This window comes from Phalangium opilio, unplaced genomic scaffold (assembly GCF_054372755.1).
Source record: "Phalangium opilio isolate 3A_F unplaced genomic scaffold, DU_Popi_V2 ptg000505l_1, whole genome shotgun sequence".
Lineage (NCBI taxonomy): Eukaryota > Metazoa > Arthropoda > Arachnida > Opiliones > Phalangiidae > Phalangium > Phalangium opilio.
This window is the reverse complement of record NW_028324239.1, coordinates 441,857-455,901: the sequence shown is the minus strand read 5'-3', so window position 1 is coordinate 455,901 and position 14,045 is coordinate 441,857. Positions and strand designations below refer to the sequence as shown.

General features: G+C 39.9%; 4 pseudogenes; 3 read left to right on the top strand and 1 right to left on the bottom strand.

The window, feature by feature from the left end:
* Positions 1-123: 123 nt before the first annotated feature.
* LOC149589763 (5S ribosomal RNA) lies at positions 124-242 on the bottom strand (annotated as a pseudogene).
* Positions 243-674: 432 nt separating this feature from the next.
* LOC149589762 (5S ribosomal RNA) lies at positions 675-777 on the top strand (annotated as a pseudogene).
* Positions 778-914: 137 nt separating this feature from the next.
* Positions 915-1,033, top strand: LOC149589761 (5S ribosomal RNA; annotated as a pseudogene).
* A 148-nt stretch (positions 1,034-1,181) lies between these two features.
* On the top strand, positions 1,182-1,284 carry LOC149589760 (5S ribosomal RNA; annotated as a pseudogene).
* Positions 1,285-14,045: the final 12,761 nt, after the last annotated feature.

Genomic DNA, 14,045 nt, shown 5'->3' with positions numbered 1-14,045 from the left:
ATAATTCGAATTTAAATTAAGTGAGACAAATTAACCTTCATTTTTTTAAACAATAACAAAATGAAAAAATGTTTGCTTTTTTCATATCTATTGGAATTTAAAAGAGGAAAAAAAAAGTGAAAAAGCCAACGGCACGCATTCTTCCTAAGTGGTCTTCCTCCCAAGCACTGACTGCGCTCGACGCTGCTTAACTTCGGTGATCGGACGAGAACCGGTGTTTTCAGGGTGATATGGCCGTTGCCTAGAGTGCTATTTAATAATTTGAATTTAATTAACCTTCGTCTTTATAAAACAATAACAAAAAGAAGATATGTTTGCTTTTTTCATATCTGGTGGAATTTAAAAGAGGAAACAAAAGCGACAAAGCCAACGGCACGCAGTGTTCCCAAGTATTGACTGCGCTCGACGCTGCTTAACTTCGGTGATCGGACGAGATACGGTGTTTTCAGCGTGATATGGCCGTTGCCGAGAGTGCTAGTTAATAATTCGAATTTAAATTAAGTGAGACAAATTAACCTTCATTTTTTTAAACAATAACAAAATGAAAATATGTTTGCTTTTTTCATATCTATTGGAATTTAAAAGAGGAAAAAAAAAGTGAAAAAGCCAACGGCACGCAGTGTTCCTAATTGGTCTCCCTCCCAAGTACTGACTGCGCTCGACGCTGCACTCTCGGCAACGGCCATATCACGCTGAAAACACCGGTTCTCGTCCGATCACCGAAGTTAAGCAGCGTCGAGCGTAGTCAGTACTTGGGAACACTGCGTGCCGTTGGCTTTGTCACTTTTGTTTCCTCTTTTAAATTCCAATAGATATGAAAAAAGCAAACATATTTTCTTTTTGTTATTGTTATATAAAGATGAAGGTTAATTTGTCTCACTTAATTTAAATTCGAATTATTAACTAGAACTCTCGGCAACGTCCATGTAACGCTGAAAACACCGGTTCTCGTCCGATCACCGAAGTTAAGCAGTGTCGAGCGCAGTCAGTACTTGGGAGGGAGACCACTTAGGAACACTGCGTGCCGTTGGCTTTTTCACTTTGTTTTCCTCTTTTAAATTCCAATAGATATGAAAAACAATAACAAAAAGAAAACATATTTTCTTTTTGTTATTGTTTTAAAATGATGAAGGTTAATTTGTCTCACTTAATTTAAATTCGTATTATTAACTAGAACTCTCGGCAACGGCCATATCACGCTGAAAACACCGGTTCTCGTCCGATCACCGAAGTTAAACAGCGTCGAGCGCAGTCAGTACTTGGGAACACTGCGTGCCGTTGGCTTTGTCACTTTTGTTTCCTCTTTTAAATTCCACCAGATATGAAAAAACCAAACATATCTTCTTTTTGTTTTTGCTTTAATTCAAGCATATGTAACGACATTCATCCAAAAAAACTGCTAAAATTCAATTTTCAATAAGAAATCGTTGTCACGGATTTTGTAACTTGAAGAAAAAAAAATGGATTTTTTCGGTACACTTTTGAATGCATTTTTTTCTGGACAAATTTTTGACCGAATTCAACTTAAATACCTATAAAATACTTATTAAAAGTGATTGATCAATAAATAAAATTGTATCTTGATTTTTAATACCATTTTCAAAATCGACGTTTCTCGGCCAGAGCAGCACATTTTGAGTATTTTTTCATTATTTTCAAATATAACCACTGAAGCCATTATTTTTGAACTTCTTGCTTTAATTGAAGCACATGTAACGATATTTATTCCAAAAACTTAAAATTCAATTTTCAATAAGAAATCGTTGTCACGGATTTTTTATCTTGAAAAAAAACATGCGATTTTTTCGGTACACTTTTGAATGCATTTTTTTCTGGACAAATTTTTGACCGAATTCAGCTTAAATACCTATAAAATACTCATTAAAAGTGATTTCATCTCGATTGATCAATAAATAAAAATGAATCTTGATTTTTAATGCCATTTTCAAAATCGACGTTTCTCGGCCAGAGAAGCACATTTTGAGTATTTTTTCACTATTTTCAAATATAACCACTGAAACCATTATTTTTGCACTTCTTGCTTTAATTCAAGCGTATGTAACGATATTCATTCAAAAAACTCTTAAAATTCAATTTTCAATAAGAAATCGTTGTCACGGATTTTGTATCTTGCAGAAAAAAAACATGCGATTTTTTCAGTACACTTTTGAATGCATTTTTTTCTGGACAAATTTTTGTCCGAATTCAGCTTAAATACCTATAAAATACTCATTAAAAGTTATTTCATCTCGATTGATCAATAAATAAAATTGTTTCTTGATTTTTAATACCATTTTCAAAATCGACGTTTCTCGGCCAGAGAAGCACATTTTGAGTATTTTTTCACTATTTTCAAATATAACCACTGAAACCATTATGTTTGTACTTTTTGCTTTAATTCAAGCATATGTAAACGATATTGCAACAGTTTCGCCCTTCGACCCCGTTGCAGACGACGGAGAGCTGAACTTTGAAATTTCGCTGTGAATATGTTCAGCCCATATACTTCTCTCTCCTTCTACCTCCCCCCTTTCTTTATGCTTTTTGTACTATATAAGCCCGTGCAAGACACACGGCTCTCTCTCTCTTGCTCTTCACTTCATGTCTTCGGAAGCCGTCTTCGGGGAGAAGCTCTTTCCCGCGACCCGCGATAAGTTTTTATACTCGCGCCGTCGTCCCTCGGGAAACTTTCGCGAAGTTTTTGTAAATTAAAAAAGTTATTAAATTCGTTTTTGATTCTCAACGTGAGCCGAAGGTATGAATAATTTCTTTATTAAATTCCAACGGGAGGAAGTTATTAAATTAGGCCTATCTTAGAACCCCCGTTTTTTAAGACTTAACGTTGTCACAAGGTCCCCCTTTATTAAATCAGGGCTACCTAACGTCCTGTGACGGAATTCCCCTCTTCACGTCCGGCCAATTTAATTTTCCCAGGGGCAGTCCGTTGCAAATGGTGCCGTGACCAGGATTCGAACATGGGTTATTGTTTTCCCCGTCCCGTCGCTTTTCTTCTCCGTCGGGGTGGTTTTGGCCCGTTTCGCGTGTTAGCGACAGGTTAGTTCTAGTTTGAGTAAGATAGCCGCCATCTTGGAATTTCTTCTCGAACATGCGAGGGCGTGCTTCCCAAGTTTAAATTTAAATCGATTTGAATCATAGAATATATTTATTATATTATTCATTTAAATTAGTATTATTTATTTTTAGAATAAAACCCCGTGACAAATCAAATTATTTTTCGAATAGAACAATTTTTCGAATTTAATTATTTTTGAAAATTTAAATGAATAATCCCGAATCGTGCCCAAAGAAACAATTATATCGCGAACACAAGGATTCGGATATTTCTTCGGTTTCCTCCCGTGAATCGGAAAATTCGGGATACACGTGGCCGTAAGCTAAGCCTAACCGCGTTTTCGGAAATATCCTACGTCCCTCGCAACTAAACGAATCAAATATGGCTAGTGCCTTTGACCCTAATGATCAATCCCTATGGGACAGTAATTATGATTTAAGTAGATTTTTAAATAATCAGGAAGACAATCCCCCTTTAGCAATTCAAAATCAAGTAGAAAACGAGACGAATAAACGCGCTAGAAACCTAGCCTTATTCAATCGCGCAAGACAAATAGACAACCCCTAGGAGACCATTAAAATCAAATCTAGATATGGAGGGAGTACCCCTGATTTGATTAAATTAACTGAACCCCCACAAACTAGTCAACCAAACCCTAGAGTCGAAACAGTTCAAGAGAGCTCATATACTAGGGCGAAGAGATTTATGAGTAATTGGGCCCCAACTAGTCAAATGAATCCCCCAATTATGTCTACTATTCCAATCACAGTACCAAATACCCCTCCGTGTGGAACCATACCACATAGTAGCTCGGTAACATACACAAATGCAAAACATAGCTAATCCAGTAGCTGTCGGACAGACACAGAGGCCCACTAGACAGGTACCAAATATCCCTCAAAGAATGTCACAAACCCCTCCTGCTCAAGGCCATAGTCAGCCCCCGGGAAGGTCAAACCCTCAACCCCAACAAAGCAATCCAAGTAGTGGAGGTGCTCGACAGGCCGCATTCTTAGCCTCAATTTTACAATCTTTCTCGAATATGGCAATCGCTAGCCAAGGCGGCGTAAAAGGTTTAGATCCCCCGGAGAGACTAGCTTTTTACGGCAGGCAAAACGAAAGCGTACCGGAGTTTCTTAGACAGTTTGAAGAATACGCGACATTCCATAAAATCAGTGAGGACGATAGAATGCATGTTATGCCCCTCCTCTTACGAGAAAATGCCCCGTATTGGTTTCGATCCCTCCCTCAAGGAATGGGATGGCCCGAATTTAAAGGGAGACTGAAACGACACTATAAAATTGAGGATGAGGAAGCTAAGGTTAGAATAGATTTAAATAACAGGCTACAGAAACCAAATGAGTCAGTAGATGAATTTTTCGGTTATTTCGCAAGGGTAAACCAAAATCTACATCCCCCAATACCGGATAATGAGTTACTTGTAATGATAAAGCGAAATTTAAGAAATGAATTAAAAGGGCTCCTTATGTTTATCCCCCTGTAGACTACCGCGGATTTACATGATGCTTGTTTAAAAAATGAACAAACCTTAGACCTAAATAAGCCCAAATCTAGTCAAACCCCAATTAAAACAAGTCAGATTGAGGAAAAAGCTTGAGACTCAAGTTAAAACATATCAGGAACCAATAATAATTAGCGAACAACCAGTATATCAGATACAACCTCAGGTAGTCTCACAGTCACAAGTGATACCCCAAACCCAAATATTGCCTCCACAGCCAGTTATACAGCAGGTAGCATTCTTAGCCTCAATTTTACAATCTTTCTCGAATATGGCAATCGCTAGCCAAGGCGGCGTAAAATGTTTAGATCCCCCGGAGATACTAGCTTTTTACGGCAGGCAAAACGAAAGCGTACCGGAGTTTCTTAGACAGTTTGAAGAATACGCGACATTCCATAAAATCAGTGAGGACGATAGAATGCATGTTATGCCCCTCCTCTTACGAGAAAATGCCCCGTATTGGTTTCGATCCCTCCCTCAAGGAATGGGATGGCCCGAATTTAAAGGGAGACTGAAACGACACTATAAAATTGAGGATGAGGAAGCTAAGGTTAGAATAGATTTAAATAACAGGCTACAGAAACCAAATGAGTCAGTAGATGAATTTTTCGGTTATTTCGCAAGGGTAAACCAAAATCTACATCCCCCAATACCGGATAATGAGTTACTTGTAATGATAAAGCGAAATTTAAGAAATGAATTAAAAGGGCTCCTTATGTTTATCCCCCTGTAGACTACCGCGGATTTACATGATGCTTGTTTAAAAAATGAACAAACCTTAGACCTAAATAAGCCCAAATCTAGTCAAACCCCAATTAAAACAAGTCAGATTGAGGAAAAAGCTTGAGACTCAAGTTAAAACATATCAGGAACCAATAATAATTAGCGAACAACCAGTATATCCGATACAACGTCAGGTAGTCTCACAGTCACAAGTGATACCCCAAACCCAAATATTGCCTCCACAGCCAGTTATACAGCAGGTAGCATTCTTAGCCTCAATTTTACAATCTTTCTCGAATATGGCAATCGCTAGCCAAGGCGGCGTAAAATGTTTAGATCCCCCGGAGAGACTAGCTTTTTACGGCAGGCAAAACGAAAGCGTACCGGAGTTTCTTAGACAGTTTGAAGAATACGCGACATTCCATAAAATCAGTGAGGACGATAGAATGCATGTTATGCCCCTCCTCTTACGAGAAAATGCCCCGTATTGGTTTCGATCCCTCCCTCAAGGAATGGGATGGCCCGAATTTAAAGGGAGACTGAAACGACACTATAAAATTGAGGATGAGGAAGCAAAGGTTAGAATAGATTTAAATAACAGGCTACAGAAACCAAATGAGTCAGTAGATGAATTTTTCGGTTATTTCGCAAGGGTAAACCAAAATCTACATCCCCCAATACCGGATAATGAGTTACTTGTAATGATAAAGCGAAATTTAAGAAATGAATTAAAAGGGCTCCTTATGTTTATCCCCCTGTAGACTACCGCGGATTTACATGATGCTTGTTTAAAAAATGAACAAACCTTAGACCTAAATAAGCCCAAATCTAGTCAAACCCCAATTAAAACAAGTCAGATTGAGGAAAAAGCTTGAGACTCAAGTTAAAACATATCAGGAACCAATAATAATTAGCGAACAACCAGTATATCAGATATAACCTCAGGTAGTCTCACAGTCACAAGTGATACCCCAAACCCAAATATTGCCTCCACAGCCAGTTATACAGCAGGTAGCATTCTTAGCCTCAATTTTACAATCTTTCTCGAATATGGCAATCGCTAGCCAAGGCGGCGTTAAATGTTTAGATCCCCCGGAGAGACTAGCTTTTTACGGCAGGCAAAACTAAAGCGTACCGGAGTTTCTTAGACAGTTTGAAGAATACGCGACATTCCATAAAATCAGTGAGGACGATAGAATGCATGTTATGCCCCTCCTCTTACTAGAAAATGCCCGTATTGGTTTCGATCCCTCCCTCAAGGAATGGGATGGCCCGAATTTAAAGGGAGACTGAAACGACACTATAAAATTGAGGATGAGGAAGTTAAGGTTAGAATAGATTTAAATAACAGGCTACAGAAACCAAATGAGTCAGTAGATGAATTTTTCGGTTATTTCGCAAGGGTAAACCAAAATCTACATCCCCCAATACCGGATAATGAGTTACTTGTAATGATAAAGCGAAATTTAAGAAATGAATTAAAAGGGCTTCTTATGTTTATCCCCCTGTAGACTACCGCGGATTTACATGATGCTTGTTTAAAAAATGAACAAACCTTAGACCTAAATAAGGCCAAATCTAGTCAAACCCCAATTAAAACAAGTCAGATTGAGGAAAAAGCTTGAGACTCAAGTTAAAACATATCAGGAACCAATAATAATTAGCAAACAACCAGTATATCAGATACAACCTCAGGTAGTCTCACAGTCACAAGTGATACCCCAAACCCAAATATTGCCTCCACAGCCAGTTATACAGCAGGTAGCATTCTTAGCCTCAATTTTACAATCTTTCTCGAATATGGCAATCGCTAGCCAAGGCGGCGTTAAATGTTTAGATCCCCCGGAGAGACTAGCTTTTTACGGCAGGCAAAACTAAAGCGTACCGGAGTTTCTTAGACAGTTTGAAGAATACGCGACATTCCATAAAATCAGTGAGGACGATAGAATGCATGTTATGCCCCTCCTCTTACTAGAAAATGCCCGTATTGGTTTCGATCCCTCCCTCAAGGAATGGGATGGCCCGAATTTAAAGGGAGACTGAAACGACACTATAAAATTGAGGATGAGGAAGTTAAGGTTAGAATAGATTTAAATAACAGGCTACAGAAACCAAATGAGTCAGTAGATGAATTTTTCGGTTATTTCGCAAGGGTAAACCAAAATCTACATCCCCCAATACCGGATAATGAGTTACTTGTAATGATAAAGCGAAATTTAAGAAATGAATTAAAAGGGCTCCTTATGTTTATCCCCCTGTAGACTACCGCGGATTTACATGATGCTTGTTTAAAAAATGAACAAACCTTAGACCTAAATAAGGCCAAATCTAGTCAAACCCCAATTAAAACAAGTCAGATTGAGGAAAAAGCTTGAGACTCAAGTTAAAACATATCAGGAACCAATAATAATTAGCAAACAACCAGTATATCAGATACAACCTCAGGTAGTCTCACAGTCACAAGTGATACCCCAAACCCAAATATTGCCTCCACAGCCAGTTATACAGCAGGTGGCATTCTTAGCCTCAATTTTACAATCTTTCTCGAATATGGCAATCGCTAGCCAAGGCGGCGTAAAATGTTTAGATCCCCCGGAGAGACTAGCTTTTTATGGCAGGCAAAACGAAAGCGTACCGGAGTTTCTTAGACAGTTTGAAGAATACGCGACATTCCATAAAATCAGTGAGGACGATAGAATGCATGTTATGCCCCTCCTCTTACTAGAAAATGCCCGTATTGGTTTCGATCCCTCCCTCAAGGAATGGGATGGCCCGAATTTAAAGGGAGACTGAAACGACACTATAAAATTGAGGATGAGGAAGCTAAGGTTAGAATAGATTTAAATAACAGGCTACAGAAACCAAATGAGTCAGTAGATGAATTTTTCGGTTATTTCGCAAGGGTAAACCAAAATCTACATCCCCCAATACCGGATAATGAGTTACTTGTAATGATAAAGCGAAATTTAAGAAATGAATTAAAAGGGCTCCTTATGTTTATCCCCCTGAAGACTACCGCGGATTTACATGATGCTTGTTTAAAAAATGAACAAACCTTAGACCTAAATAAGGCCAAATCTAGTCAAACCCCAATTAAAACAAGTCAGATTGAGGAAAAAGCTTGAGACTCAAGTTAAAACATATCAGGAACCAATAATAATTAGCAAACAACCAGTATATCAGATACAACCTCAGGTAGTCTCACAGTCACAAGTGATACCCCAAACCCAAATATTGCCTCCACAGCCAGTTATACAGCAGGTAGCATTCTTAGCCTCAATTTTACAATCTTTCTCGAATATGGCAATCGCTAGCCAAGGCGGCGTAAAATGTTTAGATCCCCCGGAGAGACTAGCTTTTTATGGCAGGCAAAACGAAAGCGTACCGGAGTTTCTTAGACAGTTTGAAGAATACGCGACATTCCATAAAATCAGTGAGGACGATAGAATGCATGTTATGCCCCTCCTCTTACTAGAAAATGCCCGTATTGGTTTCGATCCCTCCCTCAAGGAATGGGATGGCCCGAATTTAAAGGGAGACTGAAACGACACTATAAAATTGAGGATGAGGAAGCTAAGGTTAGAATAGATTTAAATAACAGGCTACAGAAACCAAATGAGTCAGTAGATGAATTTTTCGGTTATTTCGCAAGGGTAAACCAAAATCTACATCCCCCAATACCGGATAATGAGTTACTTGTAATGATAAAGCGAAATTTAAGAAATGAATTAAAAGGGCTCCTTATGTTTATCCCCCTGTAGACTACCGCGGATTTACATGATGCTTGTTTAAAAAATGAACAAACCTTAGACCTAAATAAGCCCAAATCTAGTCAAACCCCAATTAAAACAAGTCAGATTGAGGAAAAAGCTTGAGACTCAAGTTAAAACATATCAGGAACCAATAATAATTAGCAAACAACCAGTATATCAGATACAACCTCAGGTAGTCTCACAGTCACAAGTGATACCCCAAACCCAAATATTGCCTCCACAGCCAGTTATACAGCAGGTAGCATTCTTAGCCTCAATTTTACAATCTTTCTCGAATATGGCAATCGCTAGCCAAGGCGGCGTAAAATGTTTAGATCCCCCGGAGAGACTAGCTTTTTATGGCAGGCAAAACGAAAGCGTACCGGAGTTTCTTAGACAGTTTGAAGAATACGCGACATTCCATAAAATCAGTGAGGACGATAGAATGCATGTTATGCCCCTCCTCTTACTAGAAAATGCCCGTATTGGTTTCGATCCCTCCCTCAAGGAATGGGATGGCCCGAATTTAAAGGGAGACTGAAACGACACTATAAAATTGAGGATGAGGAAGCTAAGGTTAGAATAGATTTAAATAACAGGCTACAGAAACCAAATGAGTCAGTAGATGAATTTTTCGGTTATTTCGCAAGGGTAAACCAAAATCTACATCCCCCAATACCGGATAATGAGTTACTTGTAATGATAAAGCGAAATTTAAGAAATGAATTAAAAGGGCTCCTTATGTTTATCCCCCTGTAGACTACCGCGGATTTACATGATGCTTGTTTAAAAAATGAACAAACCTTAGACCTAAATAAGCCCAAATCTAGTCAAACCCCAATTAAAACAAGTCAGATTGAGGAAAAAGCTTGAGACTCAAGTTAAAACATATCAGGAACCAATAATAATTAGCAAACAACCAGTATATCAGATACAACCTCAGGTAGTCTCACAGTCACAAGTGATACCCCAAACCCAAATATTGCCTCCACAGCCAGTTATACAGCAGGTAGCATTCTTAGCCTCAATTTTACAATCTTTCTCGAATACGGCAATCGCTAGCCAAGGCGGCGTAAAATGTTTAGATCCCCCGGAGAGACTAGCTTTTTACGGCAGGCAAAACGAAAGCGTACCGGAGTTTCTTAGACAGTTTGAAGAATACGCGACATTCCATAAAATCAGTGAGGACGATAGAATGCATGTTATGCCCCTCCTCTTACGAGAAAATGCCCCGTATTGGTTTCGATCCCTCCCTCAAGGAATGGGATGGCCCGAATTTAAAGGGAGACTGAAACGACACTATAAAATTGAGGATGAGGAAGCTAAGGTTAGAATAGATTTAAATAACAGGCTACAGAAACCAAATGAGTCAGTAGATGAATTTTTCGGTTATTTCGCAAGGGTAAACCAAAATCTACATCCCCCAATACCGGATAATGAGTTACTTGTAATGATAAAGCGAAATTTAAGAAATGAATTAAAAGCGCTCCTTATGTTTATCCCCCTGTAGACTACCGCGGATTTACATGATGCTTGTTTAAAAAATGAACAAACCTTAGACCTAAATAAGCCCAAATCTAGTCAAACCCCAATTAAAACAAGTCAGATTGAGGAAAAAGCTTGAGACTCAAGTTAAAACATATCAGGAACCAATAATAATTAGCGAACAACCAGTATATCAGATACAACCTCAGGTAGTCTCACAGTCACAAGTGATACCCCAAACCCAAATATTGCCTCCACAGCCAGTTATACAGCAGGTAGCATTCTTAGCCTCAATTTTACAATCTTTCTCGAATATGGCAATCGCTAGCCAAGGCGGCGTAAAATGTTTAGATCCCCCGGAGAGACTAGCTTTTTATGGCAGGCAAAACGAAAGCGTACCGGAGTTTCTTAGACAGTTTGAAGAATACGCGACATTCCATAAAATCAGTGAGGACGATAGAATGCATGTTATGCCCCTCCTCTTACTAGAAAATGCCCGTATTGGTTTCGATCCCTCCCTCAAGGAATGGGATGGCCCGAATTTAAAGGGAGACTGAAACGACACTATAAAATTGAGGATGAGGAAGCAAAGGTTAGAATAGATTTAAATAACAGGCTACAGAAACCAAATGAGTCAGTAGATGAATTTTTCGGTTATTTCGCAAGGGTAAACCAAAATCTACATCCCCCAATACCGGATAATGAGTTACTTGTAATGATAAAGCGAAATTTAAGAAATGAATTAAAAGGGCTCCTTATGTTTATCCCCCTGTAGACTACCGCGGATTTACATGATGCTTGTTTAAAAAATGAACAAACCTTAGACCTAAATAAGCCCAAATCTAGTCAAACCCCAATTAAAACAAGTCAGATTGAGGAAAAAGCTTGAGACTCAAGTTAAAACATATCAGGAACCAATAATAATTAGCGAACAACCAGTATATCAGATACAACCTCAGGTAGTCTCACAGTCACAAGTGATACCCCAAACCCAAATATTGCCTCCACAGCCAGTTATACAGCAGGTAGCTCCCCCAACAACGGTTTGTACCCCAGTAACAACTCCATCCGGGTACATCCCGCATATGGGAACATATTACACCAACATGGACACAAACTTTGAGCGGTTCATCCCTCATGGGAACACAACCCTCCCTCTTCTTGAAGGATCTCCAAATCCCTTCCCTGTCCAATATGTCCCTCAAAGCTACCCAGCTCCAAATTATAGAGTTCCTTTCCCGAGACCCAACCCCCAAACAAGGCAATCCCACCTTGAGACAAGAAATCAACTAAGACGACAAAATCTACAACGAGACGAATATCCTCGCCGGACTCGAGTCTTCGAATCAAGAAATCAAACTAGAGAAACCAGGGAACGAATCCCTCCGGTAGTCCTTGGGTCACTACGCAAACGAGTGCCCATCAGCCAGAATGGAAAGAAATCGAGGTCAGTTTCCGGGAAACGCCAACTCGGGGGGGGGATAACCAGAGGACGTTTCCCTCCCGCAACCCAATAGTCCCTGAAGAAGAAGACCGAATTGTGACCACACCTTTTCACTTGGCCACAATTCAAAGAAGAGGACTCCCAAAGAGGAACCCTCATTTAATAAAATTAAAATTTGAACACACAATCCTACATACAAGAATCGATAATGGTGCTGAAGTATCCATGATAAGCCTAGACCAATGGAGGGCCATACAAAGATTAGGGGAGAAAATAGACTAGAACCTAAGTCAGAAAGATCAGAATGCATAGTCATGGGGAACGGACAGTACTCTTTTAGTAAAGGATCAACAGTATTAGATTTTGAAATAAAATTCGAACAAGACATCATTAGGAATTTTAGTCAAGAGTTTCATATTGTCCCTTCGCTCCTATGTGATGCTATATTAGACCAAGATTTCCTAGAAGATTGGAATACCATTATCGATTTTGGAACTTAAACATGCTCAATCAATGGACTAACACTTAAACTATTAGAGATGTCGGAAAATAAATTGCCCCCCTCACCTCAAATGGTAAATAACGTCAACGAAGCAGTTGATTCAACCTCTCTCTCGTACAAGCAGAAAAGAGAGTTGAACGAACTCCTTCTCAGATTCCCTGAACTATTCAGTGACAAGTTAGGACGAACCAGTCTGGTCGTCCATGAAATACACACAGGTAACGCTAAGCCTATACATAATAGAGCATACCGAGTTAGCGACGACAAGAAGAAAATCATCGAACAAAATATCTACGACATGCTAAAAGATGGCATCATCAAACCATCCACGTCACCATGGGCTTCACCAGTCCTGATCCTTGAATAAGACGACGGATCCGGAACAGGAAAAAAGAAGTACCGCTTCTGCATCGACGTTCGGGAACTGAACGCAATCACCACAAAGGATCCTTACCCTACTCCTCGTATCGACGAAACCTTAAGTAAGTTGGCGAAACCCAAATACATCACATCGTTGGACCTGAAGTCAGGCTACTGGCAAGTCGAAATGGAACCAGGAAGCTCGCCAAAGACCGCCTTCTTAGATGACATCTTGATCGCATCCGAAACTTGGAAGGAGCAGAAGAACGCTCTGGAATACGTCATGACTAAATTGAAGAACGCCGGCCTCACACTTCAACTGACGAAATGCCGATTTGCCCAGTCAGAAGCAGTAGTCCTGGGACACGTCATAAACGAAACAGGAATCTACATAGATCCGTCCAAAGTGGAAGCCATCAAGGACTTTCCCCAGCCGAAGACGCTGAAACAACTTCAACGATTCCTCGGAATGGCTGGATGGCACCACAGATTTATACCACACTACTCGAAGAAAGCCACTCCTCTCAACCAGTTAAAAAAGAAAGGAGTCAAATTCGAATGGGGTCCAGCACAAGAGGGAGCATTCCAGAAAATCAAGAACGCCATCTGCAGTTCTCCACCTCTTGCAGCATACAAACCAGATGCACCAAGCATCCTAACTACGGACGCCTCAGATGCCGGCCTGGGAGCAATGCTATCTCCAACTCAAGAAGGAATTGAAGTCATGATCGCTTACGCCAGCATAAATCTAAGGAATGCCGAAGCAAATTATAACACATCCGAGAAGGAATGTCTCGCAATCTACTGGGCCATAGGACATCTCCGCCCGTACCTGGAAAGCAGACCTTTCACCGTCGTGACAGACCATAAAGCACTACAATGGCTATTCGGACTCAAGGAGCCAAATTCAAAACTCGTCAGATGGGCAATGTATCTCCAAACCAAGAAAGGAGTCGAAAATATTGTCGCAGACGCCCTTTCAAGATCTCCTCTTGGACTGTTTGCCATGTCAGTCGCCTCCACCATGGAAGAAGAAAATCAAGAAGCATCATCCGAAAATTCTAATGTACCATCGGATCATTCTCATCATGCGTACATTCTTCCTTCTTTTCCACACGCGAACTTTCACATCTTCGACCGAGATGACATTATTACCGCCCAAGGAGAAGACCCCGTTATTCGCG